Genomic DNA, 27,722 nt, shown 5'->3' with positions numbered 1-27,722 from the left:
TTCCATTCCATTCGATTTGCCATTGCAAAACAATGGCAAATTGAATTGAATCGAATCAAATCCCGATCAGACATGTCAGATTTAATCGGATCGTAAATAGAATCGTAATCAAATCGTATCGTGTAGATGGGGCTTAACTTATAGCAATAAAAGGATGACATTTTGATGGTTATTTTCTAGTATAATATATAAGTACATATATATATAAGTACACAGCATACATTTTATTAAAAAACAAAATGATACAAGAACAGTTGGAATGAATTGTATACAAAGACAGCCTTATGTAGAGGATTATTTACTTACTTCAGCAACAAAGATTGTTCACAGCCCTAAGTAGAAATGAATACCGTGAAATGGTAAACATTAATGGAAACCGTATTTACCCTATGGTTGCTAGCAACAAAATAGAAGCATGATATCTTAGGAGTTACATAGGAGGTGAATAATTGATACAAATCCTAAAGAAGGAAGGAATGGTGTATGTATCCTTGGCCACTTGACACCCCTTATCATGATTACCGTAAACATAAATTGATCTTAAGGTGCTCAACAATCCAATATTTTCCTCATAACTATTTCTATTATTATTATTATTTAGTATTTATATAGTGCCGATATTTTCCACAGTGCTGCACAGAGTATATTGTCTTGTCACTTTACTATCCCTCAGAGGGGCTCACAATCTAATCCTTACCATAGTTATATGTCTAGATTGTGTAGTGTATGTATCTAGGGCCAGTTTTGGGATGTGGAGGAAACCGGCGTGCCTGGAGGAAACCCACACAGACATAAGGAGAACATACAAACTCTGTGCAGATAGTAAGTCCACAATAGATCAAACAGCGAGTGCACACCAAATTCCTGCCTGACTCTAGACTCCACAAACTTCACAGTGGTGCAACATCCGGTTGAAGATAAGAAGCATCATAATATTCTACATAGAGAAAGAGGGACCAGGAGCAACACACTTGTAATATTTCAAACTTGCAAAACTTTACTGCAAAAAAATCTTCTTAAAACATGGCAGTAGTAAAATGGCAAAACAATACTTATCACATCCATCAGACACAATTGCAGCAAGGTGTATCAAGCCAATGGGAGGTGCAGGAGGATCACGGACCATGATCCTCCTGCATCTCCCATTGGCTTCATACACCTTGCTGCAATTGCGTCTGTGCAGATAGTGCCCTTGCTGGGATTCGAACTGGCACCCAGTGCTGCAAGGCAAGAGTTCTAATTACTATGGGATGGAAAGTAATGAGAATTCATCATACAAGCATATAATAATTGTGTCGTTTCGCATTTTGGATAGTCATGTTTTATTGTGAGAGTATGAGGTTATAGTTAAACAGATGTAAGGTTGCTAAATATGTCCTATGCAGGATATACATTTTGAGATGTCCTTTCAACATAATTTAAAAGATACCCAAAGTGACATGTGACATGATGAGATAGACATGTGTATGTACAGTGCCTAGCACACAAATAATTATGCTGTGTTCCTTTTTTCTTTCTCTGCCGGAAAGAGTTAAATATCAGGTATGTAAGTGGCTGACTCAGTTCTGACTCAGACAGGAAGTGACTACAGTGTGACCCCTACTGATAAGAAATTGAAACTATAAAACACTTTTCTAGCAGAAAATGGCTTCTGAGAGCAAGAAAGAGGTAAAAAGGGGAATTACTTATCAGTGAGGGTCACACTGTAGTCACTTCCTGTCTGAGTCAGGACTGAGTCAGCCACTTACATACCTAATATTTAAAGCAGTATTGTCACCATAAAAATCAAATTTCAACAGCAACTGGTCTGAGTGTATTAAGTGATAAAGATGCTAATCCTGCATTCAAAATTTGCAAAACTTTTTCTGCTGTTATGGTTTGTAGTTATCACATACTTTAGGAGCACTGGCCCTAGTGCCAACCAGTGCCAAAGAGTTACATGCTGGAAGTTCTTTTTATCTATAACATATTCCTCCTCTTCCATTTATTTCCCTGCCTAGCCGCTTATCAGAAACACCCTCTGATTACTTGTGTTGAGGTGACTCAGTGATTGGATGTGTAAATTTAAAAAAAGACAGTGCAGTTGTTATTATACACCTCAGTGTGAGTGTCTGAAGACTAAAGCTAAGTACTCACGGGGGGACAATTGTAGCTGTCGCTGCACACGGGAGCGTGTGCGCGACAGTTCAGCGACAGCTCGTCGCCAAGTCCCTCTGCATCCACACTGCAGCAGAGGGATTAGCGATGTGGCGGAAGCTGTCGCCGAGGTTCCTCCCCCCCGCCGGAAGCTCCGTGTGCCGTGTGTGGGTAGCTGTCGCTAGCCCGCATACACATGCGGGACTAGCGACAGTTCAGGCGAGGTTGCAGCGACGGCTGTAGCCGGCGATTGAACATGTCAATCGCCTGGCGACAGCTCCGACGGGCGACGGTTCGGGGCGCGTGCGTCATACACACGGGCGAACCGTCGCCGCAACACGCGCGTGCCACATGGTTGCGTCGACGGCCGTACCCCGTGTGTATGAGCCTTAAGGGAGGAGGGCAGCTAATGAATACACAATGAGCAAGAGAAGGGAGGGGGGAAAACAAGAGTCAGGGAGGATATGATGTCAGCATTAGCTTGGCAAGATGGCCACTGGCTAGAATAGGATTTTCTGCTTTTCCTTTATAAAATTCACAGGAATCATTACGTGGATAGCACAATACATCTGTTATGTAAGTAGAAGTAGTATTTATCTACTTATATATGTGTTTTTTATTTCTAGGTTAGCATGGGTGTTGCTTGTTCTTTAACTCTTTCAGGCAGAGAATAAAAAAAGGAACACAGCATCCTTTAAGAGAAAGAAAATCCGATCGGACATGTTGGAAAAACCTTTATATTCAATCTCTAATGGAATGATCAAATGAAATTATCTAATTGAAAAAAAAATGAAAAAATTGTACCATGTACGGGCACCATGAGGCTCTGGCTGAAAGCATACTAGTTTGAATTGCGTGTGTTTTGCAGCATAACATAAAATGCATGCAAAATTGCACTTAATGAAAGTCTGTGGGCTGCAATGCAAATCACAGCTCTCTGCAATTTGCAATGTGCTGTTTTGAAATTGCACAACATGTTGGATCTTCCTGCATACTGTATGGGAATCATATGGGATTCACATACAATCCTTTCCTATGGGGAGAAAAATGCATGTGTTTTGCACGCGTCTTTTGCAAAAAAGATATGATAGTGTATTTTTCAGCAAACAAGGCAGATTATTTTAAAAATCGTAAAATGCAAATGCAACCTTAAAGGGACACTTAAGTAAAAAAAAAAAGAGTTTTACTCACCTGGGGCTTCCAATAGCCCCCTGCAGCTGTCCGGTGCCCTCGCCGTCTCCCTCCGATCCTCCTGGCCCCGCCGGCAGCCACTTCCTGTTTCGGTGACAGGAGCTGACAGGCTGGGGACGCGAGTGATTCTTTGCGTTCCTGGCCACAATAGCACCATCTATGCTGCTATAGCATATATCATATACCATATAGCAGCATAGAGGGTGCTGTGTCTGGGAACGCTAAGAATCACTCGCGTCCCCCGCCTGTCAGCTCCTGTCACCGAAACAGGAAGTGGCTGCCGGTGGGGCCAGGAGGATCGGAAGGAGACGGCGAGGGCACCGGACAGCTGCAGGGGGCTATTGGAAGCCCTAGGTGAGTAAAACTCATTTTTTTTTTGTTTGACTTAAGTGTCCCTTTAAGTGCAAAAGCGTGCAGAAACGAAAAATGCAGAAACAGAGTAATGCAGGTCGATGGGCAGTGTAAGCAGTGTGCACAACAGGAGTACTGTGCGGCGCGCATGCATGGACTGACAGGAATCACAGTGAAGAACCTACTGCCCAGCAGGGAGTACCTCACTAATCAGGAGGCGGGGCCTATGCAAATGACCTTGTCGCTGCACTGTGGCGCAGGGCCATATGAAGACTCATTTCTGCAATATGATGCGGTGCGCCCAACGCACCACAACGTACCGCACACAAATAGGTGAGCAACTGGCCTAAAGGTACGTGCATTTAAAATAGATTACTAATAAGTGTATTCAGATAAAAATATCCCTGAGGTAGAACTATAATTAATCTAAACAAAGCTTTTCAGTTAGATGCCGAGTAACTTGTGGCAACAAAAATAACACACTGGCTGATGGTCCTGCAGGTTCAGTGTACCGTTTCTCATTCCGGACAATGATTTAAATTGCACCTATGCTTGGCAGCCAAATAAATATCTTCATTTTAAAATGGAGGCTGCACTGCAATATTTTACAAACCAAATGAAGCCCTCTAATGTAATAGTGTACATAAAGGTTTGTTGTCTGGTGAAAGATGGTCTGTGAATACCTGAGACACGCCAGCTCATCATAATGTCCCTGCAGTGTTTATAGGTTGGCAGTTATGCAACAATTCCTCAGTGACATCCAGGACAGGCACATCACTCAGTGCCAGGCTGCCAGCTATACACAGAGATGGATTTGCCTGTCTGTGGGCAACATGCTTCAGGAGATTGCAAATATAACATAACCCTTAGACTGCCACGGACATCTATAGGCATTTCTGTGTCTTTGCATCCATACAGGCATAAGGCATTTTAGAACAAAAAAAACTACTTATCCCCTACAGCGGACGTTTATATATGTTTTTGTTTCCCCATATTCCCTTGCCACGGACGTCTGTGTCTCCATACACACGGCATACAAATGTCTTTAGCTGCAAGGCAGGAACTTAAACAAAATCTGTATAAAAAAATCCCTCTGGGGGATACTTACTTAGGGAGGACGAAGCCTCCGGATCCTAACAAGGCTTCCCCCATCCTCCACACCTCCGTTGCCCTGCTGGGACCCTCCGAAGTGCAGCGAGGTAAATATTTACCTACCGGGATCCTGTGCAGGCGTACTAGTGGCTCTTCATTCAGGCTAGGAGGAAATTGCCAAACCCGATCGATCTGCTCTACTGCACAGGCGCGAGTCCTTTGCGCCTGCATAGTAAAGCGGATATGATTGTACTCGGCTATACTGCGCCTGCGCTGGATCCCGGCGAGGTAAATATATCAAGCCTTGCCAAGCTTGTCGGAGGAGGATTAGGGGAGGGTTTCGGGGGAGCCTGCGCTGGATTCCTGCAGGCTTCAGAAATTGGGGAAGCCTCATTGGGACCCTGAGGCTTCCCCCTCCTGAGGTAAGTATCCCCCAGAGGGGTTTTTTACATTACATCTTTAAGTCAGAAGATTGCAGCATGCAGTTTTGAAAGACAATTAGCACCAGCAACAATTGTACAAACGCAACAACATACTGAGTGATCTCACAACAGAAGCAGTCCGCCACGGACTTGTAAAGTGATCATCATCGTCTGTTTTACTACTTTGGCCTCCTGGACGTACTAGCTACGCCCAGGAGGCCATGTGTGCGTCCGCGCGCCCCTGCGGCCAATCGCGCGCGTGCACGTGCGCTCCTGGCCGCGGTTCGTTAGCCTGGCAATCAGTGAATCGGGCTATGGTGCCCGATCACTGATTCCTCTCCCTGGCAGAAAAAGCGACAGCTTCTCTCAGAAGCTTTCGCTTTTTCTGGCTGTTGCGTCCCCCATGCATCTCTCTAAGCGTATGTTACGCTTAGAGTGACGCCATGTAAACAAACTCAAACAACACACATTTACATTATAACCCTATTGTTTACATCGTACCCTCCCAAAACTACCCAAATAAAATGTTTAATATAAAAAGTTAAAAAAAAACATTACAATAAAAAAAAACCTGTAAATATTTACCTAAGGGTCTAAACTTTTTAAATATCAATGTGAAGATGAAATATTTCTATATTTTTTTTATTTTAAACTTGTAAATAGTGATAGATGCAAAACGGAAAAAAATGCACCTTTATTTCCAAATAAAATATTGTCGCCATACATTGTGATAGGGACATAATTTTAACGGTGTAATAACCGGGACATATGGGCAAATGCAATACGTGAGTTTTAATTATGGAGGCATGTATTATTTTAAAACTATAATGGCTGAAAATTGAGAAATAATGAATTGTTTTCCTTTTTTTTCTTATTCTTCCTGTTAAAATGCATTTACAGTAAAGTGGCTCTTAGCAAAATGTATCCCCCAAAGAAAGCCTAATTGGTGGCGGAAAAAACAAGATATAGATCAGTTCATTGTGATAAGTAGTGATAAAGTTATAGGCTAATGAATGGGAGGTGAAAATTGCTCGGATGCATAAAGTGAAAACGACTGAAGGCTGAAGTGGTTAAAGGACCACTATCGCGAAAAATTGTAAAATTGAAATACGTGTAACATATAAAAATAAGAAGCATGTTTCTTCCAGAGTAAAATGAGCCATAAATTACTTTTCTCCTATGTTGCTGTCACTTACAGTAGATAGTAGAAATCTGACAGAACCGACAGGTTTTGGACTAGTCCATCTCTTCCAGGGGTATTCTCAGCATGGCTTTTATTTTGTATAACAACATTCCCTGAAAAGGATTTATAAAGTGATGTTGGCCAGCTTCCCTGCTCACTGCACACCTTTTTAGCAGTTGGACAGAGCAACTGCCATTCACTAGGTGCTTTTGGCAATAAACAAAACATGAGAATCCCCCACGAGGAGATGGGCTAGTCCAAAACCTGTCGGTTCTGTCAAATTTCTACTACCTACTGTAAGCAACATAGGAGAAAAGTAATTTATGGTTAATTTTACTCTGGAAAAAACATACTTCTTAAATGTATTTTACATTTTACGATTTTCACGATAGTGGTGCTTTAAGACATTCGTACCCACAACACAACAACTGTAATTGCAAGACGGCTTGCACTACAAAAGCAATTGTTGCACAAACCATCCTTCGTGGCCTGTCTTGAGAGACATTTGTATACCCTGTGTATGGGCCTTTAGGCCTTGTTCACACCAGGGATGATGCTGTACGCTAGTCACAGCGCATTGCGCTGTGCGCTTTTCTAGGTACAGCTTTTTCCATTGATTCTAATGTAGCACGTTTACATCTATGCTCTGCCTTACTGTCCATTTGAGAAACGTGATGTTGCATGCATTTCTGTGCATTGCGCTGTGAAGTGCACAGCAACGCAAGTGAATGGGTGCACCTTTTTAGCCCATAGAAGGGCACAGCAATGCGCTTTGGAGATGCGTTTTTTTTATCCTTAATTAAAAAAAGAAACATTTTCAAATGAAAACAAATCTTTATTGTCAAATGCTACATCAAATAAGAAAAACACATGCAGAAGAAAAATGCGTTCAAGCGCCTTTAAGCGCATGTAAAACGCATGGGTCCGCTCAAAAAAGCATGCCGCAACGCACTGAAACCCGTTATGAAATGAACATTAATTAATGCATTTTTATCATCTGCTTAAATATGTTTCTGAACGCACACAATGTGAATGAGGCCTTAAAGAAAACCTGTAACAAAAAAAAAAAAACCTCTAGGGGATACTTACCTCGGGAGGGGGAAGCCTAAGGAGGCTTCCCCCATCCTCCTCCATCCCGGCAATCCAGTGCTGAAACCCCCTGAATAGCAGCGAGGTAAATATATACCTACCGCGGTCCTGCACAGGCGCAGTAGCGGCTCTTCTTTCGGGTTAAGGCGGAAATAGCCAAGGCTGATTGTATCCGCTGTACTGCGCAAGTCCTTTGAGCCTGCGCAGCAGAGCGGATACGATCGGGCGTGGCTATTTCCGCCTTTTACCGAACGAAGAGCCGCTACTGTGCTTGCGCAGGAACGTGGTAGGTAAATATTTACTGCGCCTGCGCAGTACTTGTCAGGGTTTGTTGAACAAGTTTTAGGGGAGCCAGCGCTGGATTCCCCCAAGCGACTGAGGGCAGGGAATCCTCATTGGGACCCTGAGGCTTCCCCATCCCGAGGTAAGTACAGTATCTCCCATTTTGGGAATGGGAATGCAATGTATTGCGTTTTGTATGCATTTTTCATGCATTTTTATATGCTGGCTTTTTTTTTACAATTGTTTTGTGATGTATTCCTGCTACCTGTTGTCTTCCTAATGATTTGCATAAAACATAGTATAAAAACGCATTGAAAATGCATACAAAACGCATTTGCATTTTGTATATGCGAACCGCAAACGCATAAAAACGCAAGCAAAACGCTAGAAAAATGCATATGCGGAAAAAAACACAAACACACTAAAAACGCACACACAAAAAAACGCACATGGCAGAAAACAGGACCTTTCACGCTCTGTTATGTGTGCACCCAGCGAGAGGGCTAGTTCACACTTCGGCACTTTTCAGCACTTTGCTGATCACTGGCGATCAGCAAAGCACTGTTGCTAATGTATCCCTATGGGATCGTTCTCACTGCAGCGTTTGCTATTTGCATAAATCGCAAACGTGCTGCATGCAGCGCTTTGGGTGCGATTGCGATGTGATTCACATTCTGTTGTAGAGGTACAACAGTGCAAATCACTGCAAAATCACAATGCAAAATCACAATCGCGGTTGCGGTCTTGATTCACGATTTGCGTTCCAGGTGTGAGCTGGCCCTCATGTGGACTGTCACTTTGGTACATGTAGATTTGGGTAAGGCATTGGCATTTAATAAACACGATACAGTACAAACATATCTGGCACTGGCATGCAGTTTTAAAAAAAAAGTTATAGAAGGCAGTCTAAGGGTTAAAGTTACAGGTAAAAGTTACAGGTAAAAATAAGCTACAATTATCAATGGGTTAAGTTACAAGGACAAATAAGCTACAATTACCAATGGGTCAAAGTACAAAGAAGAATAAAGCTGCATTTTCTGCTTGTGCAATTTATAATGACACTTATGAAAAAGGATACAAATTAAGTAATTATTGTTGGTCCACTTCTCTCTCTCTGTGGTTTCCTGATCATCTCACTGCCCTGTGACACACTGTTCATACACGTCCCACCCCACATCTCCTAGAGGATTTTTATCTGGCACTGTGTCCCCAAAGCACTAACCTGGGTCAGCTGTTTGCCAGTGACAGATTCATGCAATGCAGGAAGTATTTTTTTTCCCAGAGAAGCTGCTTTCAGTTGCTGGGACACTAAAGGGAGTTCCACAACTCTGGTTTAGCAAGGTGGAGCTGAGCCTGGAACCCCCTCCTCCTCTCATAGCTCATCCCCTAGCAACTGTACTACATAGATCACCATCCACTGTAGCAAGACATGTCCCATTCATTCTCTGGGAGCCTTGGCATGCTGCTTGTGTCATGCCTGCTAGGACAGAGTGTAAGTAATGTTCCAAGCTGAGACAATATCTTGCATGCCAGACTTTGTATCAACTGCTGCAAATGCAAAACCACTAATAAGTTACCTATGTTCAGATCTTCAGATCACAAATACAAAAGGAACAAAGTACAGAGAGAGAGTTTATTTTGAATGAGATTGAATTAAAAAAAATGTACATTTAAAAATGCCAAAGAAAAAGAGAGGTGAGAAATGGAGCTGCTGGCCACGAATCCGCCACTGAGGAGTTAGTCACTGTTACTGAGGTGAGGTCTGGTACTGAGGGTCTGTCATTAAAGCTAGGTTTCCACTTGTGTGAAAAACGGGCTGATTCCCTGGCCACGAATTCGGATGGAATTTGGCAGCCTATAAAAGTGAATGCAGAGCATCCAAATTCGTGGCCGGAGAAAAAATCTGACGGCCTGCACCATAATCTCATCCGAATCCCATAGCCGTGCATAGCGTGGCTACAGGGATTCGGCTGCGAGACGCGTCACAGTTGTGCCGGCATTGCATCTCGCAACACGAATGCCGAGCATGGTGGAAACGTAGTCTTATGGTTCTGTTACTGGGCTAACTGCCTGTGGTCCGCCACTGCTGCCACTGAGGGTCTGTTGCTCAGGAGCTTTAAGGTGGCCACTAACAGTTCAATCTTTAGCAAAAAATCATTTGAGCGATCATAAATTCTGATTGGATTGGTTGTAAATAATCTCCGTTGATGGGCACAATATATTACAAACGATTATAAAAATAGTCGTCCGATTTGATTTTCGTCAAACCAAATTTTGGATTTTCTTATTGGTTGTGATAGATGGGAAGCAAAGATTGGTTCATTGATGGTGTAGTGAACGATTTTTCTTCTGATCAGAATTATCTGATCGCTCCAACAATTTGTGTTGGCTGTGCTCACTCTTTCTAACCCTAAGACTCAATTACTCAATGACCAAGTTTGTGAGCCTGACGGTCTTTGGCATCAATCATATGCATTGAAATGAAACAAATCTGACTGACTGTTTGTGGCTCCACCCCCTTTTCTGAATTTGAACCCCAGTCACCCAATAACCAACTTTACCAGGTTTGAGGTTTGTGCCATTAGCAGTGCAAGAATGGCAAATATTCCTATTGAAAATCAATAGGTGAATTTTGATTGGCTTTTTTAGGCTCCACCCACTTTTCAGAATACTTATCAGTGACCAACTGTGCAAAGTTTGAGAACCCTACCATAAACAGTGTAAAAGAACACTGAGAGGGGTGGGGAGAGGCGGAGATCGTCAGAGATTGACTGGAGAAGAGGCAGAGCTACTGCGCACAGCTCTGCCTCTTCCAGGAAGGAAAGTTATGCAATCCTGGAATCTATTTAGGGCATTTCTGGGGGACATGATACTCGTTCTGCCGCGGGGATGCGGCGAAACAACGTGGATTTTAATGACAAACATGCCTACATAGCAATCTAAGGTAAAACAATCCACTTCAAATTCTCTTGTGCCCTTGAATAGCATTATTAGGCAGAATACCCTCCAAACAACAATATTTGGCAGTGCCCTCTTAAAGGGAACCAGAGACGAGGGGATCCTTAAAAATTAAAAAAGAGTTTATATATACCTGGGGCTTCCTCCAGCCCCATAAGCTTGGATCGCTCCCACGCAGCCATCCTCCGCTGCCTCTATCGCCGGTACCGGGTCCCGTCACTTCCGCCGGACGCGACCAGTTGTACGCATGCACAGGGGCTCCCTCCAGCTTTGTACGCATGCGCCTGAGCAGTACTGAGGGAGCGCACTGCGCTTGCGTGGACTGGCTCGACTGGCCGAAATTACAGGACCCGGTACCGGTGGACAGAGGCAGCGGAGGATGGCGGCGTGGGAGCGATCCAGGCTTACGGGGCTGGATGAAGCCCCAAGTATGTATAAATCTATTTATTCTTCATCTCTGGTTCTCTTTAAACAACATAATTAGACAGCATTTCCCCCCCCCCCCCCCCCCTCCCAAACAACATAATTAGACAGAGTATCCCTCAGAAACACATATAGGTAGAGTGTATGCAAAGTATAATCAAACAGTGTATGAAGGAATTAGGCAGTGTGTCACCAAAGATAATTATTTAGTGTAACCATAAACTTATTGAGGCAGTGTGTTCCCCAAACATAATTTAGTGCACGTCCAAACATAATAAGTCAGTATGGGATCTATGCAGTAAAATGCGTTAAGCAGAATTACGTGCGTAAGTCTTGCCACACAACGAGTAGAACTTAACCAGGTAAAATTGAGAAAATTTATGTGCACCCCCCAGACATCCAAATTAAGTAGCCAATGCCGATTACTTTCTCCTGATATAATAATTAAGTAGTCTGGTACTCCTTCCCTCTCCCCCAAGATATCAAAATTAAGTAGTCTGCCGCACACACACTGTACAAAAACAAACACTGTAAACACACACATATACACACACAGGTTATACAGAAACTACATACACAACCGGTTAGTGGTTGCATTTTGTCTCCCGTTACATGAATTTGAGTTAAACTCGTATAGGGGAAGAGGAGCCATGCAGAGCAGGGCTAACTACCTCACTGAACCGTGGAATAAAAAAGGTGGGCACAGCCACACGTGGTGTTAGGGCTTGTTTCCACTATGCGCAGATTCTGGATGCAGAAAAACTCCAATGAATGCCTATGGGCCTGTTTCCACTAAACGCATTTTTTCTGATGCAGATTTCCCTTAGGCATTCATTGGAGTCAGTTTTCTGCAACCAGAATCCGCATGTAGTGGAAATAGGCCTTTAGAGAAGGTTAGCTGCATGGGGGAGCACAAAATGGTTACAGTACTGCTCACAGTAGACTACCCATGTTTTCTCTAGAAAAAAAAAACTAAATTTAATCTAGAGGGAACAGTACCATCACCTGTACATCGGTAGGTGCCCTAGACCTTTGCCTGGGCAGCTTATATCTAGAAAAAGCCTCAAAAATATGAAAGTCTTTGTTTCAAAGAGTTTAACACCTGGGAAAATATTTGAAAATTCATCTTCTGAAAATGACAGTGAAAAAACCACTTCTACCTGTAAAATTGATCTCACATAAAAAGTAGCTTATGTTTTTTAATGGAACCCTATATCCTAAAAATATGCATTATTGGAGCTTGCTCACTTCCATTCTGTCTTTGGAGTAGGTGATTCATCATAATGATACTGGAGTGGGAAGATGATCATTGCTACATCTCTGTGATAGGCAGCCTAAGATGTAAATCTAGAGATACATTCTGTCTGGGACTTGGTATAGGGTTGTAGATTCTGTCTACCATTTGACAGCGACCTTACCAAATTAGAAGCTAGAGCCTACAGTAAATCTCTTAGTGTTAGAAGTGCATTCTTATGTGAATTATTTATGAGTATACTCAGAGATTGGAATAAGGAAGCATAAATAGCAAACAGTTTGCTTGTTCCATTTTTTACCTGTAGATGGTGCTCAGCATTCCTGCTACCAGAAGGAGACAAAAAAGACCCACCTGGTAGAAATCCTCAATGTATACTGTCCTTTACCACAGCTTGTGGGATCTAGAGCTAACCTGACTACAGACAGATTTAATGACTTTGGTCTAAACTGCATGAAAGTTCTGGCTTTCTACAGAATCAATAAATTATGAAGCAAAAATAAATCAGGACTGTGATCTGTAACAATGAAAATTAACATTATATCGGCAACACAATGATCAGTGTAGTGGTGGATTATACTGTCTCTGTGGTACAAATCCATGCATTGTGGTGCATGTGATCCATTCCAATCAAATTGCTGCTAGAGTTCACAGTGCTGTATGCTAATCTCTAAGCATTCATTTGAAAAGGGCGCCTGGAAAAAAGGGCGCCAGATACAGCTGATAAATGTGAATTTGGTTATAAAAGGGTGCCAGATATAGCTGATAAATGTGAATTCCGTTATAAAAGTGCGCCAGATACAGCCGATAAATGTGAATTTAGTCATAAAAGGGTGCCAGATATAGCTGATAAATGTGAATTCCGTTATAAAAGAACGCCAGATACAGCTGATAAATGTGAATTCCGTTATAAAAGGGAGCCAGATATAGCTGATAAATGTGAATTTAGTCATAAAAGGGCGCCAGATATAGCTGATAAATGTGAATTCCGTTATAAAAGAACGCCAGATACAGCTGATAAATGTGAATTCCGTTATAAAAGGGCGCCAGATACAGCTGGACCATTGTAGTCCCTTACACACCCCAATGAGTTCTGGGTCACCATGAGCTTGCTGGTTAGTCTGTGCCAGCTGATAAATGTGAATTTGGTTATAAAAGGGCGCCAGATACAGCTGATAAATGTGAATTCCGTTATAAAAGGGCGCCAGATACAGCTGATAAATGTGAATTCCGTTATAAAAGAACGCCAGATACAGCTGATAAATGTGAATTCCGTTATAAAAGGGCACCAGATACAGCTGATAAATGTGAATTCCGTTATAAAAGGGCGCCAGATACAGCTGATAAATGTGAATTTAGTCATAAAAAAGCGCCAGATATAGCTGATAAATGTGGATTTAGTCATAAAAGGACGCCAGATATAGGCATAGCTGATAAATGTGAATTCGGTTATAAAAGGGCACCGGATGTAGCTGATAAACATGATTTTGTTTATAAAAGGGCGCCTGTATAAAAGGGCGCATGTTCGTAGCCAATGAGTATGATTTAATTTACAAAAGGCTCAGTGTTCCCAACCGCCTGTAAATTTACAGGCATACCGTAAATTTTGTTAGAAATTTAGCTGCCCGTGAATCCCGCCAATCGGCCGCCCTGTGAGCAGGAGGGGAGCAGCGCAGAGAAGGAGGAGAGCTGTGGGCACAGTGGGGAAGGGGGACGTCTCCCCCCTCCTTCCCTCACCTTGGGGCTCCCCCTCCCTCGCTCTCCCCTCCAGAACTAAGTGTTGTGTGGTGGTTGGCAACGGGCGCAACTTACCTCCGTCTCGCACCAAGCGCCGGAAGTTCTGGTGCCGCTGCTCTGGACCAGACCAGACAAGCGGCAAATCCATTAGACCATCCCGCGCCTGCAACGAGATGGAGGTGAGTTCCACCCTTAGTTCTGGAGGGGAGAGCGAGTGAGGGGGAGCCCCAAGGGGAGGGAAGGAGGGGGGGAGATGGCCCCCCTTCCCCGCTGTCCCCACAGTTCATCCTCTTCTCTGCGCTGCTCCCCTCCTGCTGGGGGCACACCTGGCTACGTATTCTGAGGACATATACCCCTGCCTACATATACTGGGAACATTTACTCCCGACTACATATACTGGGCACAGATACACCTGCCTACATATACTGGGCACATATACCCCTGGCTACATATACTGGGCACATATACCCCTGCCTACATATACTGGGGACATATACCCCTGCCTACATATACTGGGGACTTATACCCCTGCCTACATATACTGGAGACATATACCTCTGGCTTCATATACTGGGGACATATACCCCTGCCTACATATACTGGGAACATTTACCCCCGACTACATATACTGGGCACAGATACACCTGCCTACATATACTGGGCACATATACCCCTGGCTACATATACTGGGCACATATACCCCTGCCTACATATACTGGGGACATATACCCCTGCCTACATATACTGGGGACTTATACCCCTGCCTACATATACTGGAGACATATACCTCTGGCTACATATACTGGGCACATATACCCCTGACTACATATACTGGGCACATATACCCTTGCCTACATATACTGGGGACATATACCCCTGGCTACATATACTGGGCACATATACCTCAGGCTACATATACTGGGGACATATACCCCTGCTTACATATACTGGGCACATATACCCCTGGCTACCTGTTCTGGGGACATCTCTACCCCTGGCTACCTGTTCTGGGGACATCTCTACCCCTGGCTACCTGTTCTGGGGACATCTATACCACTGGCCACCTATTCTGGGGACACCTATAGACCCGGGGCTACCTAATTTTGGGGAACCACTGCTGTCAGATTAAGTGTATTTTAGGGATCTGCTGCCAGGTTATGTGTATGTTGGGGGAATCACTGCTGCCAGATTACATCTATTTTTAGGGAACCACTGCCATATTATTTGTATTTTGGAAGAACCTCTGCCAGATTACATGGATTTTTGGTGAAATGCTGTAAGATTACATGTATTTTGGGGGAAGGGGGGGAAACACTATGGCAGAGCTCAAACTTTCCCGTCAGACCTTTCACAGCACTACTATAATCATGTATATTTGGCCCCACCCATGACCATGCCCACATTCTGTTGCGTGACCACGCTTATTTTTTCGGCACGCCGCGCTCAGCGTGGTACGGGGGATTTTGTTGGTAAAAACAATCTTTTGTCAGTAAATGTTTAGGTATTTGTCAGTAAAAAATAACGTGAAAGGTTGGCAACACTGCTGCGGATGTAGGCGCTATTAGAATATAACCATATCCTTAATCCTAACCTTGACCTCTCCTAGCACCTAACCTTAACCTCCCATAGTGGTGCGTTTTGCTAAGAATTATCTTTACTCTAAATGCATTTTAATGGGAAAAATAAGAAATAAAGGGGAACAAATTATTATTTCTCAGTTTTCGGCCATTATAGTTTTAAAATAAAACATCTACTGTGGATAAAACCTACACATTTTATTTGCCCATTTGTCCCAGTTATTAAAACATTTGAAATATGTCCCTAGTACAATGTATGGTGACAATATTTTATTTGGAACTAAAGGTGTATTTATTCAGTTTTGTGTCTGTCACTAATTACAAGCCCTTATTTGCAAAAATAACAGTGATATACCCTCATGACATACGTATTAAAAAGGTTTAATCCCTACGGTAACTATTTATGTATTTATTTATTTTTTGTTAGTGAAAATATTGGTCTTGATGTGGCCTTGGGGCTTACCATCATGTCTGTGAATAGATGAAACCAACAACCTCTGTTTTTTTTCCCTAAGAGGTGTCATGTGTACTCACTGACTTTAAGTGAGTTGAGCTTTGTTGTTGTTTGTTATTTATTTATTTTTAGTTTTTGCTGGCAACCTCTAATTCCTATCCTATGATGATACAAACCACAGATTGTTGTACGGAGTTAAGTGGAGCCAGCTTTTAACTTTTAGGTAGAGAGTTAAAAATTAGGTAAAAGGGACACAAATACGGCCCAAGAACACTATTTGGATGTTATTTGGAAATAGGTGTGCTAGCTGCCAAATCTATTCAAACATGACATTTTAGTGCGTCCACATAGTTTGCATACATTCCCTCTGTGCTGCTCTTACCTAATCTTTAGGAAAGCAATCTGTTTACCTTACAGCTCATACATGCTTGCTTAGGGAGTTCAGGCTGCTGTTGGTATACTGTACAGTTGTTACACATCTTCCTACTGGATCACCTCCCATTCTACACAGCACTGTGTTAGTCAGTGGATGGGGGGAAAAACACAGCCGGATCTCTCCCGTGCTGCATTATCAGACTGTCTATTCCTTTCCAGTGGTGCTCCCAGCCAGTGGCATAGCTAGAAATCATGGGGTCCCATAGCAAAACTTTAATGGGGCCCTCAGATGTAGGCACTCTTAAAGTGGATCCGAGGTGAACTTTTACTCATTGCATAATTGTGTTCCTTTCCTATTGTTTATAGGGCATTCCTCAAGCCAAATACTTTTTTGTTTTTGTTTTAAAACTCTAATTCCCTATAAACTAAATAAACCACGCCCACAGGTTTTCAGAGAGCCTTGGCAGTAGCAAGGGCTCATGGGAGCTCAGTCTGGGCAGGAGGAGGAGGAGGTGTTACTAGCCATTGATTTCAGAGGCAGAGGGGAGGAGGGAGGAGGAGGGGATTAGGTTTTTTTACAGGCTTAGTGATCAAGATACAGATAAGCCTGCCTCTGTGTAATGTTTACAAACAAAATGGCTGCTATCATTGTATCACAGGAAGAAATAATCATTTTCTATTAAAGCAGTTTCCAACTATATTTGCTGTGTAAACTATCTAAACTTTAGATAAGTCATGTAGACAAGTTACTTGTTACAGTTAGTTTTTCATCTCAGATCCGCTTTAAGCTATGCCACCTGCCCCTACCCTATGGGTATGAGTTAATTGGGCAATTACGTTTCTTTCTATAGAAAAATACATGTATTATCACAAATTTGTACATGAGTCTTGAAAGAGTGACAAATAAGGAAGAAAGAGGGACAGAGGGATTTGGTTCTCAAAGAGGGACTGTCCCTCCAAAAGAGTTGGGAGCTATGCATTCAACAGTGGGTCAGGTCAGGGGGAGAGGGGGAGGGCAGATCTCTGGGGCAAAAATAACATGTAATAATAGTAATCAGGAATGTGGAGGATAAGGGGAAGGGGGAAGGAATCAATCAAGGGGTTTGGGTAAAGAAAATGGGTAAAGCTTAGAGTGAACCTCCGGACTAAAAATCTACTCAGCATGACTGAAAAAGCTTGGTGTTTCTTTAACAGTTTCACAACATCATAACTTTGTTTTTCTAACCAAAGCATCATTTTTAGCTGCATTTTTATCTAAGCTCCACCCATCAAAGAAAAAAAGCCCGGGCTTTTTTCCCTGATGCTGTGCAGAGCATAATGGGATTTCCTATGTTGTTATTCACATTGCCTAGCAACTGGGAGAGGTGCTCAGGACACAGGGCAGTTGGAACTGTGTCTCATGCTCCCTGTCACCTCCTTTCAACCAAAAAGATGGCTGCCATCATGAAATCAAACATTTGCCTGTTCTTTTAAAACAGGGTGGGTAAGAGATTATATTACCTATCTTTTTTAATTAACATAACTAATGTAACTTAATGACAGTATGTATGTTTAGACTGGAGTTCCTCTTTAAGTATGATGAACAGATGCAGGGACAAAAGTGAAAATGGGTGGATGAGACACATATATACTGTACTGTCTAAATAACCCGGAGAAGGTGCCTGAGGGAAACTTAACTTTAAATAATCAGAACAAGAACACATAAGTACAAAAGTACATTTACTAAGAAACATTTTCCTGTAAGGAATAGAATTCACCTGTATAATAATATTACAAATGAGGAGCACAGAAGATAAAAATGGCGCAGGACGAGCACTGATAGAAATTAATCTACCAGAGGCAGCAATAGTAACAGCCGTGATTAGCGGCAAGGAGATTAATTTATGGCACCCGGGCAATTGCATTTCCTCCATTTCCTAGTTAGTTTGCCGCTGCCCTGCAGCCAGCCAATCACATTGAGGCTTCAGTCCCAGCATGGTGATTGGCTGGCTGCTGGACTCCTACAAACTATCCAGTAAGTGGAGGGGGGAGTGATCACAGGGATCAGGTAATGTATAATGATGCTAGATGCCGGTAATTACTTTTTTGTTACTAAGGTTATTTAACATCTTAGGACATTTCTAAAACATTAAGTTACCTTAGTAGCAAGATGTCATTATCAGCATCACCCTGCCCCATTTTTTTATTTTTAAATGTACCCATAAGGAGATATCCCTCCAAAATGTATGATAGAATATAGTCAAGGCAGAGCTCCATAGCCTACTAGAGTTCAGTCATAAGTTCCAGTATTGCAGTCCTATCTAGACCTCCCATCAAGCTCTCTACACAGCATACACAGCACCTTGCCAGTCAAAACAGAGGGAGCAAGGAGCGGCACCCCTGCACCCACCTTATCCCACCTGCCAATCCATTCACAAGCTGATGTATATGCCGATGTATATTTAAGTGTACCTTAATGGCTGTGCCTCCGATGAAAGCAATAAACCAACAGTGAGACAGTTACTAGTCTGCATCTTTTTTGCACTACCTTCAATCTTTCTTCATTTCCTACAACTGTAAGCACGTCTTGTTGGAGCCACATCAAGGAGAAAACTGGTGAGAGCATTCAATTTTGCCTTATGGTGGAGCAACCTGATCCCAATACCCCAGTCAGGGTTTCTGTGTACTGTTTATGCTATAATAAAGTTTTGTTCTACTCTTAAAGTGTACCTGAGATGGGGCCAAAGAAAAAATGTATACAAACCTGGGGCTTCCTCCAGCCCCCTCCGGCCTGATCGCTCCCTTGTTGTCCTCAGTTGCCGCCTAGTTCTTCCGCAACTGGCTCATTCTGGTTCATTCTTTATTCTGTGCAGTTGCAGAACACTCCTGGTCACAGGAACGCGTTGAGGGCGTGCGCGTGGCCGGGATGCGCATGCACTGTGTGCCCCAGACCAGAGGACTTTCCGGGGCAATTTGCAGAGGTTCCAGTCAGCGACTAAGGAGGATGACAAGGGAGCAATCAGGCCAGAGGGGGCTGGAGGAAGGCCCAGGTATGAATCCATTTTTTCTTTGGCCCCATCTGAGGTACACTTTAACATTTGTACTGGCACCACATTACAGGAATTCTCAAAAAAACCTGACCTGGGATGTGACCTGTTTTGGCTGACATACCTGAAATATTTTTTCAGGTAACATTATTGTTTTATACTGTGTAGGACGTAGGTATGGTCATAATTATGCATATGGAACATAAGTATGATAGTTTACACTATTTTGAATAGACATTTATTGTTTATATTATGCAGATTTGAATTACACACACAAGTGTTTTAGCCAAATAGTCACCCATTTGCCTAGGCTCACTTTTAATTTTCTTAGTTGGGATTCCTGCTCTTGAGGCTTGTCCAACATTCAAAGATTGGATGATTTATACTGGTTCCATGTTAAAATAATATCCTTGATGTGTTTTTTAGGGACCCTCTGCAGCAGTTAGTGCCCTAGGCAGCTACCTAATTTGCTTTTGCGTAAAAAAATATTTATAGCTATATGCACTAGTAAAGATTTTGTACACAGTAAGTCGTTCACATTGACCACCCTGAGGTGCTAGAAGTAGGATTACTGCAATTATTTCATGCTACAGTTTTTAAGAATTCACAGCCGTTGATGAATAAACCTTTCCATTTGTCTGAACAAATATAGGTCAACACAAACTGAGAAATGTGGTCAAACCAGTCAGATTTGGCAGCAAGGTGTTGACATGTCAACATAGTACCTAGGGGATTTTTCCAGATGGCTGTGTGCAATACTTTCATGAGCCCGCTGATACATTTTTTGGATGTGTACAGTACATTACCAGATAAAGCTCTTGTACAAAGAAATATTGCTGCATTAGCCCAAAGCTGTCCCCCAAACAAACACAAAATGTTCAACTGAAACACAGCACAAAGCTAGGTATACTCTATGCAATGTTTACCCAGGTAAGCGATCAGATGTCCTTGACTGAAAAGTACAATACTGAATATCATTCAGATTTCTACAAAAATATCTTCAAATATTTGTCAAAGCAGCACCACTGCTAGCTTTGTATCTGTTGGTGCAGTACAAAGCTATGTGTCATGTGAACATTGGTCTCCCAATGCTCCAATCTGCACACAAAAGATAGAAATAACAGACATGTCCAACCAATGTTCTATCAATTTTTCAATCAAATGGCAACTAGGAGTGCCCTGATTCTTAATATTTCTGTTCAGATTAATATTTTTGTCTAAACTTTTAAAAACATAATGTAAATAAAAACAGGAATAGCTTATGCATGGCTTAAGAGTAACTGTGGTGAAAATAATGTAATGAATAAAATCCTTTCTTCTTCTGGTTTTACAAGTTGAAATTTATCTCAGGCAGCAACATCTTTACTCTTGCCAGGTGATCTCTGTAGAAAGTTTGTTTCTGAAAGTTGTATGCACAGGGAGATACTGCTTTCTTGGTAGTTGGAAACAGCCGTTATCCCCCACAATGCAACAAGTTTCACAGACAGCAGCCTGTGAGGGCCATGGCCCTGACATCACAGAGTGGGAGGGGTTTCACCACAATATTAGCCATACAGACATCCCTAATAAGCTCTTTGAGAAAAGGTAAAGATTTCTTTTTGGAAAGGGGGTAACGGTTACTGATGTAAACTAAGTTCAACCCTGGGTTAAATTTCCTCTTCAAAGCCAACTAAACCCCTAGATGCAAGATCACTGCCAGGGTTCCCTTCTAATTGCGCTTTGAAGCCTCATACCCATGTTAGATTTTAGTTTGGGGCAGAGGCGTAGCTAGAGACAATGGGGCCCCAAAGCATAATTTAAAGAGACACTGAAGCGAAAGCCTCTGAAATCTCTGGCTAGTAATACCTTCCCCTCCTCCTGCCCAGACTGAGCTCCCATGAGCCCTTGCTACTGTCTGAAAATGCCTTGGCTCTCTGAAAACCGGTGGGCGTGGCTTGTTTAGTTTATAGGGAATTAGAGTATTCAAAGAAAAACAAAAAAGTATTTGGCTTGAGGAATGCCCTATAAACAATAGGAAAGGAACACAATTATGCAATGAGTAAAAGTTCACCTCGGATCCACTTTAAAAGACAATATTGGCCTCAAGTCACAGAGCTTTATCAAACACTTTATCAAACGTTTGATAAATTTCCTCATGGGTAAAATCTAATTTAGAATTCACTAAGGTGTTATAGATTTATTGATCATTTCATCGATAAGACATTCGATAAATCTATAACACCTTAGTGAATTCAAAATTAGATTTTACCCATGAGGAAAATTATCAAACGTTTGATAAAGTGTTTGATTAAGCTCCGTGAATTGAGGCCACTGTATCTTTTTTTCCTCTGCAGAGAAGATTTTACAGAGCAGGCTAGTGAACTTTTGAACCCATTTAGAATGCTGAGTAGTGTCTCAACTGCAAATATTAAAGAATGATGCAATGTTATAAAAAAAAAAAAAAAACCACTATATAACTGAAAATAAAAATATGAGAATATTTTCTTTGCTACTAATATTCTAATAAGTATCCGTATTACACAACCAATTCATCATATCATAATTTTTTTTTGCTTCAGTGTCTCTTTAAAGAGAACCTGAGGTAGGATTTAATGGTGTTAGTGGGGCACAGAGGCTGGTTGTGCACACTATCACCAGCCTCTGTTGCCCTATGGTGTGCCCCCAGGACCCCACTGCGCTCTGCTATCCCCAGCGCCGTGCTAACGACACACAGCGTGTGGCCAACAGGCTGTTTACCTGTGACTGTCTGTCAGCGCCGCTCCCCCGCCTCCTCTGTATCGGCGCTACCCACCTGCGTCCCTTCCCTCCAATCAGCGGGAGGGAAGGGACGCAGGTGGGTAGCGCCGATACAGAGGAGGCGGGGGAGCGGCGCTGACAGACAGTCACAGGTAAACAATGCTGTGTGTCCCTAGCACGGCGCTGGGGATAGCATAGCGCAGGGGGGTCCTGGGGGCACACCATAGGGCAATAGAGGCTGGTGATAGTGTGCACAACCAGCCTCTGCGCCCCACTAACATCAGTAAATCCCACCTCAAGTTCTCTTTAAATAGGGCCATAAGACCTAAGCAGTCTTGAGAAATGCCCCCAGCCCCTACCCTATGGGATATGAGTGGAATAGGCAATATTCATTCATATGCAGTGTACACTGCAAACATTCTATGGGCACTGAGAAAAAGTCAGAGGGTGGAGGAACACCAGAAAATTTATAGTTAATACATCATTTACCACCTGGGCCCCCTATGCTTCAAGGCCTCATAGCAGTTGCTATGGCTGCTATGGCTATTGCTATTTGCTACGCTCCTGGTTTGAGGTGTTCAGCCCAAGCCATCTTTGCTAAGAATCTAGTGCATGTACCATGGTCCCATCCCCCACAATATGTCACGAAGATCTATTAACCCTTCGCACACTCACATGCAAATGTTCAAACAATTGCATTCACAGATTCACTCATCCAGGCACAACTGTTATCCCTACAGCTAAATTAAAAGCCAGGGTTTTAGTTCACAGAAGAATGCATTCTTATGCTTAATCACCTATACTGCGCAGAAGTACCCAGGTAAACATAGGTGTCCTAACTCTGGCCCTGTAACATGCATAGTGCAGACATGCAAACACATTCATTGCATCAAACCTATCAATGGATTAGGAGCACACATCCTAACTTCCTCTCCTGGGAAAGACAGTGCATCTTACCAATCGCACAAGGGAGCTAATGTTATGTGTCCATGTGCACAATGCGCATACACCAGCATAAGCTGTCTGCATGCTGACAAACATACAGGGGAAGGGGGGAGTGCACCGAATTGGACCCTAGCCACAGGGGTCAATGATAAGAATAAACATACATATATCCAGGCACATCGCCTCTAGTTAGGACATTAAATAAATTATTAGGGAAAGGGAGGTGCTGAAGGGGGTGTGGCTAGAAAACAGCAAAAATCTATTAACCCTTCGCACACTCACATGCAAATGTTCAAACAATTGCATTCACAGATTCACTCATCCAGGCACAACTGTTATCCCTACAGCTAAATTAAAAGCCAGGGTTTTAGTTCACAGAAGAATGCATTCTTATGCTTAATCACCTATACTGCGCAGAAGTACCCAGGTAAACATAGGTGTCCTAACTCTGGCCCTGTAACATGCATAGTGCAGACATGCAAACACATTCATTGCATCAAACCTATCAATGGATTAGGAGCACACATCCTAACTTCCTCTCCTGGGAAAGACAGTGCATCTTACCAATCGCACAAGGGAGCTAATGTTATGTGTCCATGTGCACAATGCGCATACACCAGCATAAGCTGTCTGCATGCTGACAAACATACAGGGGAAGGGGGGAGTGCACCGAATTGGACCCTAGCCACAGGGGTCAATGATAAGAATAAACATACATATATCCAGGCACATCGCCTCTAGTTAGGACATTAAATAAATTATTAGGGAAAGGGAGGTGCTGAAGGGGGTGTGGCTAGAAAACAGCAAAAATCTATTAACCCTTCGCACACTCACATGCAAATGTTCAAACAATTGCATTCACAGATTCACTCATCCAGGCACAACTGTTATCCCTACAGCTAAATTAAAAGCCAGGGTTTTAGTTCACAGAAGAATGCATTCTTATGCTTAATCACCTATACTGCGCAGAAGTACCCAGGTAAACATAGGTGTCCTAACTCTGGCCCTGTAACATGCATAGTGCAGACATGCAAACACATTCATTGCATCAAACCTATCAATGGATTAGGAGCACACATCCTAACTTCCTCTCCTGGGAAAGACAGTGCATCTTACCAATCGCACAAGGGAGCTAATGTTATGTGTCCATGTGCACAATGCGCATACACCAGCATAAGCTGTCTGCATGCTGACAAACATACAGGGGAAGGGGGGAGTGCACCGAATTGGACCCTAGCCACAGGGGTCAATGATAAGAATAAACATACATATATCCAGGCACATCGCCTCTAGTTAGGACATTAAATAAATTATTAGGGAAAGGGAGGTGCTGAAGGGGGTGTGGCTAGAAAACAGCAAAAATCTATTAACCCTTCGCACACTCACATGCAAATGTTCAAACAATTGCATTCACAGATTCACTCATCCAGGCACAACTGTTATCCCTACAGCTAAATTAAAAGCCAGGGTTTTAGTTCACAGAAGAATGCATTCTTATGCTTAATCACCTATACTGCGCAGAAGTACCCAGGTAAACATAGGTGTCCTAACTCTGGCCCTGTAACATGCATAGTGCAGACATGCAAACACATTCATTGCATCAAACCTATCAATGGATTAGGAGCACACATCCTAACTTCCTCTCCTGGGAAAGACAGTGCATCTTACCAATCGCACAAGGGAGCTAATGTTATGTGTCCATGTGCACAATGCGCATACACCAGCATAAGCTGTCTGCATGCTGACAAACATACAGGGGAAGGGGGGAGTGCACCGAATTGGACCCTAGCCACAGGGGTCAATGATAAGAATAAACATACATATATCCAGGCACATCGCCTCTAGTTAGGACATTAAATAAATTATTAGGGAAAGGGAGGTGCTGAAGGGGGTGTGGCTAGAAAACAGCAAAAATCTATTAACCCTTCGCACACTCACATGCAAATGTTCAAACAATTGCATTCACAGATTCACTCATCCAGGCACAACTGTTATCCCTACAGCTAAATTAAAAGCCAGGGTTTTAGTTCACAGAAGAATGCATTCTTATGCTTAATCACCTATACTGCGCAGAAGTACCCAGGTAAACATAGGTGTCCTAACTCTGGCCCTGTAACATGCATAGTGCAGACATGCAAACACATTCATTGCATCAAACCTATCAATGGATTAGGAGCACACATCCTAACTTCCTCTCCTGGGAAAGACAGTGCATCTTACCAATCGCACAAGGGAGCTAATGTTATGTGTCCATGTGCACAATGCGCATACACCAGCATAAGCTGTCTGCATGCTGACAAACATACAGGGGAAGGGCGGAGTGCACCAAATTGGACCCTAGCCACAGGGGTCAATGATAAGAATAAACATACATATATCCAGGCACATCGCCTCTAGTTAGGACATTAAATAAATTATTAGGGAAAGGGAGGTGCTGAAGGGGGTGTGGCTAGAAAACAGCAAAAATCTATTAACCCTTCGCACACTCACATGCAAATGTTCAAACAATTGCATTCACAGATTCACTCATCCAGGCACAACTGTTATCCCTACAGCTAAATTAAAAGCCAGGGTTTTAGTTCACAGAAGAATGCATTCTTATGCTTAATCACCTATACTGCGCAGAAGTACCCAGGTAAACATAGGTGTCCTAACTCTGGCCCTGTAACATGCATAGTGCAGACATGCAAACACATTCATTGCATCAAACCTATCAATGGATTAGGAGCACACATCCTAACTTCCTCTCCTGGGAAAGACAGTGCATCTTACCAATCGCACAAGGGAGCTAATGTTATGTGTCCATGTGCACAATGCGCATACACCAGCATAAGCTGTCTGCATGCTGACAAACATACAGGGGAAGGGGGGAGTGCACCGAATTGGACCCTAGCCACAGGGGTCAATGATAAGAATAAACATACATATATCCAGGCACATCGCCTCTAGTTAGGACATTAAATAAATTATTAGGGAAAGGGAGGTGCTGAAGGGGGTGTGGCTAGAAAACAGCAAAAATCTATTAACCCTTCGCACACTCACATGCAAATGTTCAAACAATTGCATTCACAGATTCACTCATCCAGGCACAACTGTTATCCCTACAGCTAAATTAAAAGCCAGGGTTTTAGTTCACAGAAGAATGCATTCTTATGCTTAATCACCTATACTGCGCAGAAGTACCCAGGTAAACATAGGTGTCCTAACTCTGGCCCTGTAACATGCATAGTGCAGACATGCAAACACATTCATTGCATCAAACCTATCAATGGATTAGGAGCACACATCCTAACTTCCTCTCCTGGGAAAGACAGTGCATCTTACCAATCGCACAAGGGAGCTAATGTTATGTGTCCATGTGCACAATGCGCATACACCAGCATAAGCTGTCTGCATGCTGACAAACATACAGTAAGATGCACTGTCTTTCCCAGGAGAGGAAGTTAGGCCACATACAGACATCAGACCATAGTCTTTGGAAAATGAAAGATCACAGACCAATCTTACCACCCTTCCTGTAGTATAAGAGCCATACTCTACACAGTCTTTTCTATGGAGCTGAACTCCACATCAGGAAAAAATCTTGGCAAGATGCTGCACACACAGATTCTGTACAGACACAAAAGATCAGTATCTGCAAAAGATCTGTCCCTGCCAAAAATCCATTCCTGCAAATTGCAATGATAGTCTATGAGATCTGCAGATCATCATACACACATGATTTAACTGACATTCATCTGCAGATCTGCAGATCTGAAAATCCATCCTGGTGGATCTGATGTGCAGATGAATGTCAGTTAAATCATGTGTGTATGATGATCTGCAGATCTCATAGACTATCATTGCAATTTGCAGGAATGGATTTTTGGCAGGAACAGATCTTTTGCAGATACTGATCTTTTGTGTCTGTACAGAATCTGTGTGTGCAGCATCTTGCAAAGATTTTTTCCTGCTGTGGAGTTCAGCTCCATAGAAAAGACTGTGCAGAGTATGGCTCTTATACTACAGGAAAAGTGGTAAGATTGGTCTGTGATCTTTCATTTTCCAAAGACTATGGTCTGATGTCTGTATGTGGCCTTAGGATGTGTGCTCCTAATCCATTGATAGGTTTGATGCAATGAATGTGTTTGCATGTCTGCACTATGCATGTTACAGGGCCAGAGTTAGGACACCTATGTTTACCTGGGTACTTCTGCGCAGTATAGGTGATTAAGCATAAGAATGCATTCTTCTGTGAACTAAAACCCTGGCTTTTAATTTAGCTGTAGGGATAACAGTTGTGCCTGGATGAGTGAATCTGTGAATGCAATTGTTTGAACATTTGCATGTGAGTGTGCGAAGGGTTAATAGATTTTTGCTGTTTTCTAGCCACACCCCCTTCAGCACCTCCCTTTCCCTAATAATTTATTTAATGTCCTAACTAGAGGCGATGTGCCTGGATATATGTATGTTTATTCTTATCATTGACCCCTGTGGCTAGGGTCCAATTCGG

At 42.7% G+C, this 27,722-nt stretch overlaps 1 protein-coding gene across 3 annotated transcripts in view; it reads right to left on the bottom strand.

Moving 5' to 3' along the window:
* Positions 1 to 9,056, bottom strand: part of TTLL10 (tubulin tyrosine ligase like 10) — a 144,547-nt gene extending 135,491 nt beyond the window's left edge. Inside the window, exon 1 of one of the 3 annotated variants that reach the window (XM_068240752.1) lies at positions 8,969 to 9,056. The gene's annotated coding sequence lies outside the window, so the exon portion shown is untranslated. The remainder of the gene's footprint in view (positions 1 to 8,968) is intronic. The other 2 variants (XM_068240747.1, XM_068240750.1) reach the window with 2 other exon arrangements.
* Between the last annotated feature and the right edge of the window lie 18,666 nt (positions 9,057 to 27,722).

Source organism: Hyperolius riggenbachi, chromosome 6 (assembly GCF_040937935.1).
Source record: "Hyperolius riggenbachi isolate aHypRig1 chromosome 6, aHypRig1.pri, whole genome shotgun sequence".
Taxonomy (NCBI): Eukaryota; Metazoa; Chordata; class Amphibia; order Anura; family Hyperoliidae; genus Hyperolius; species Hyperolius riggenbachi.
The sequence above is the reverse complement of the archived record's forward strand: the minus strand, read 5'-3'. Positions and strand labels throughout refer to the sequence as shown.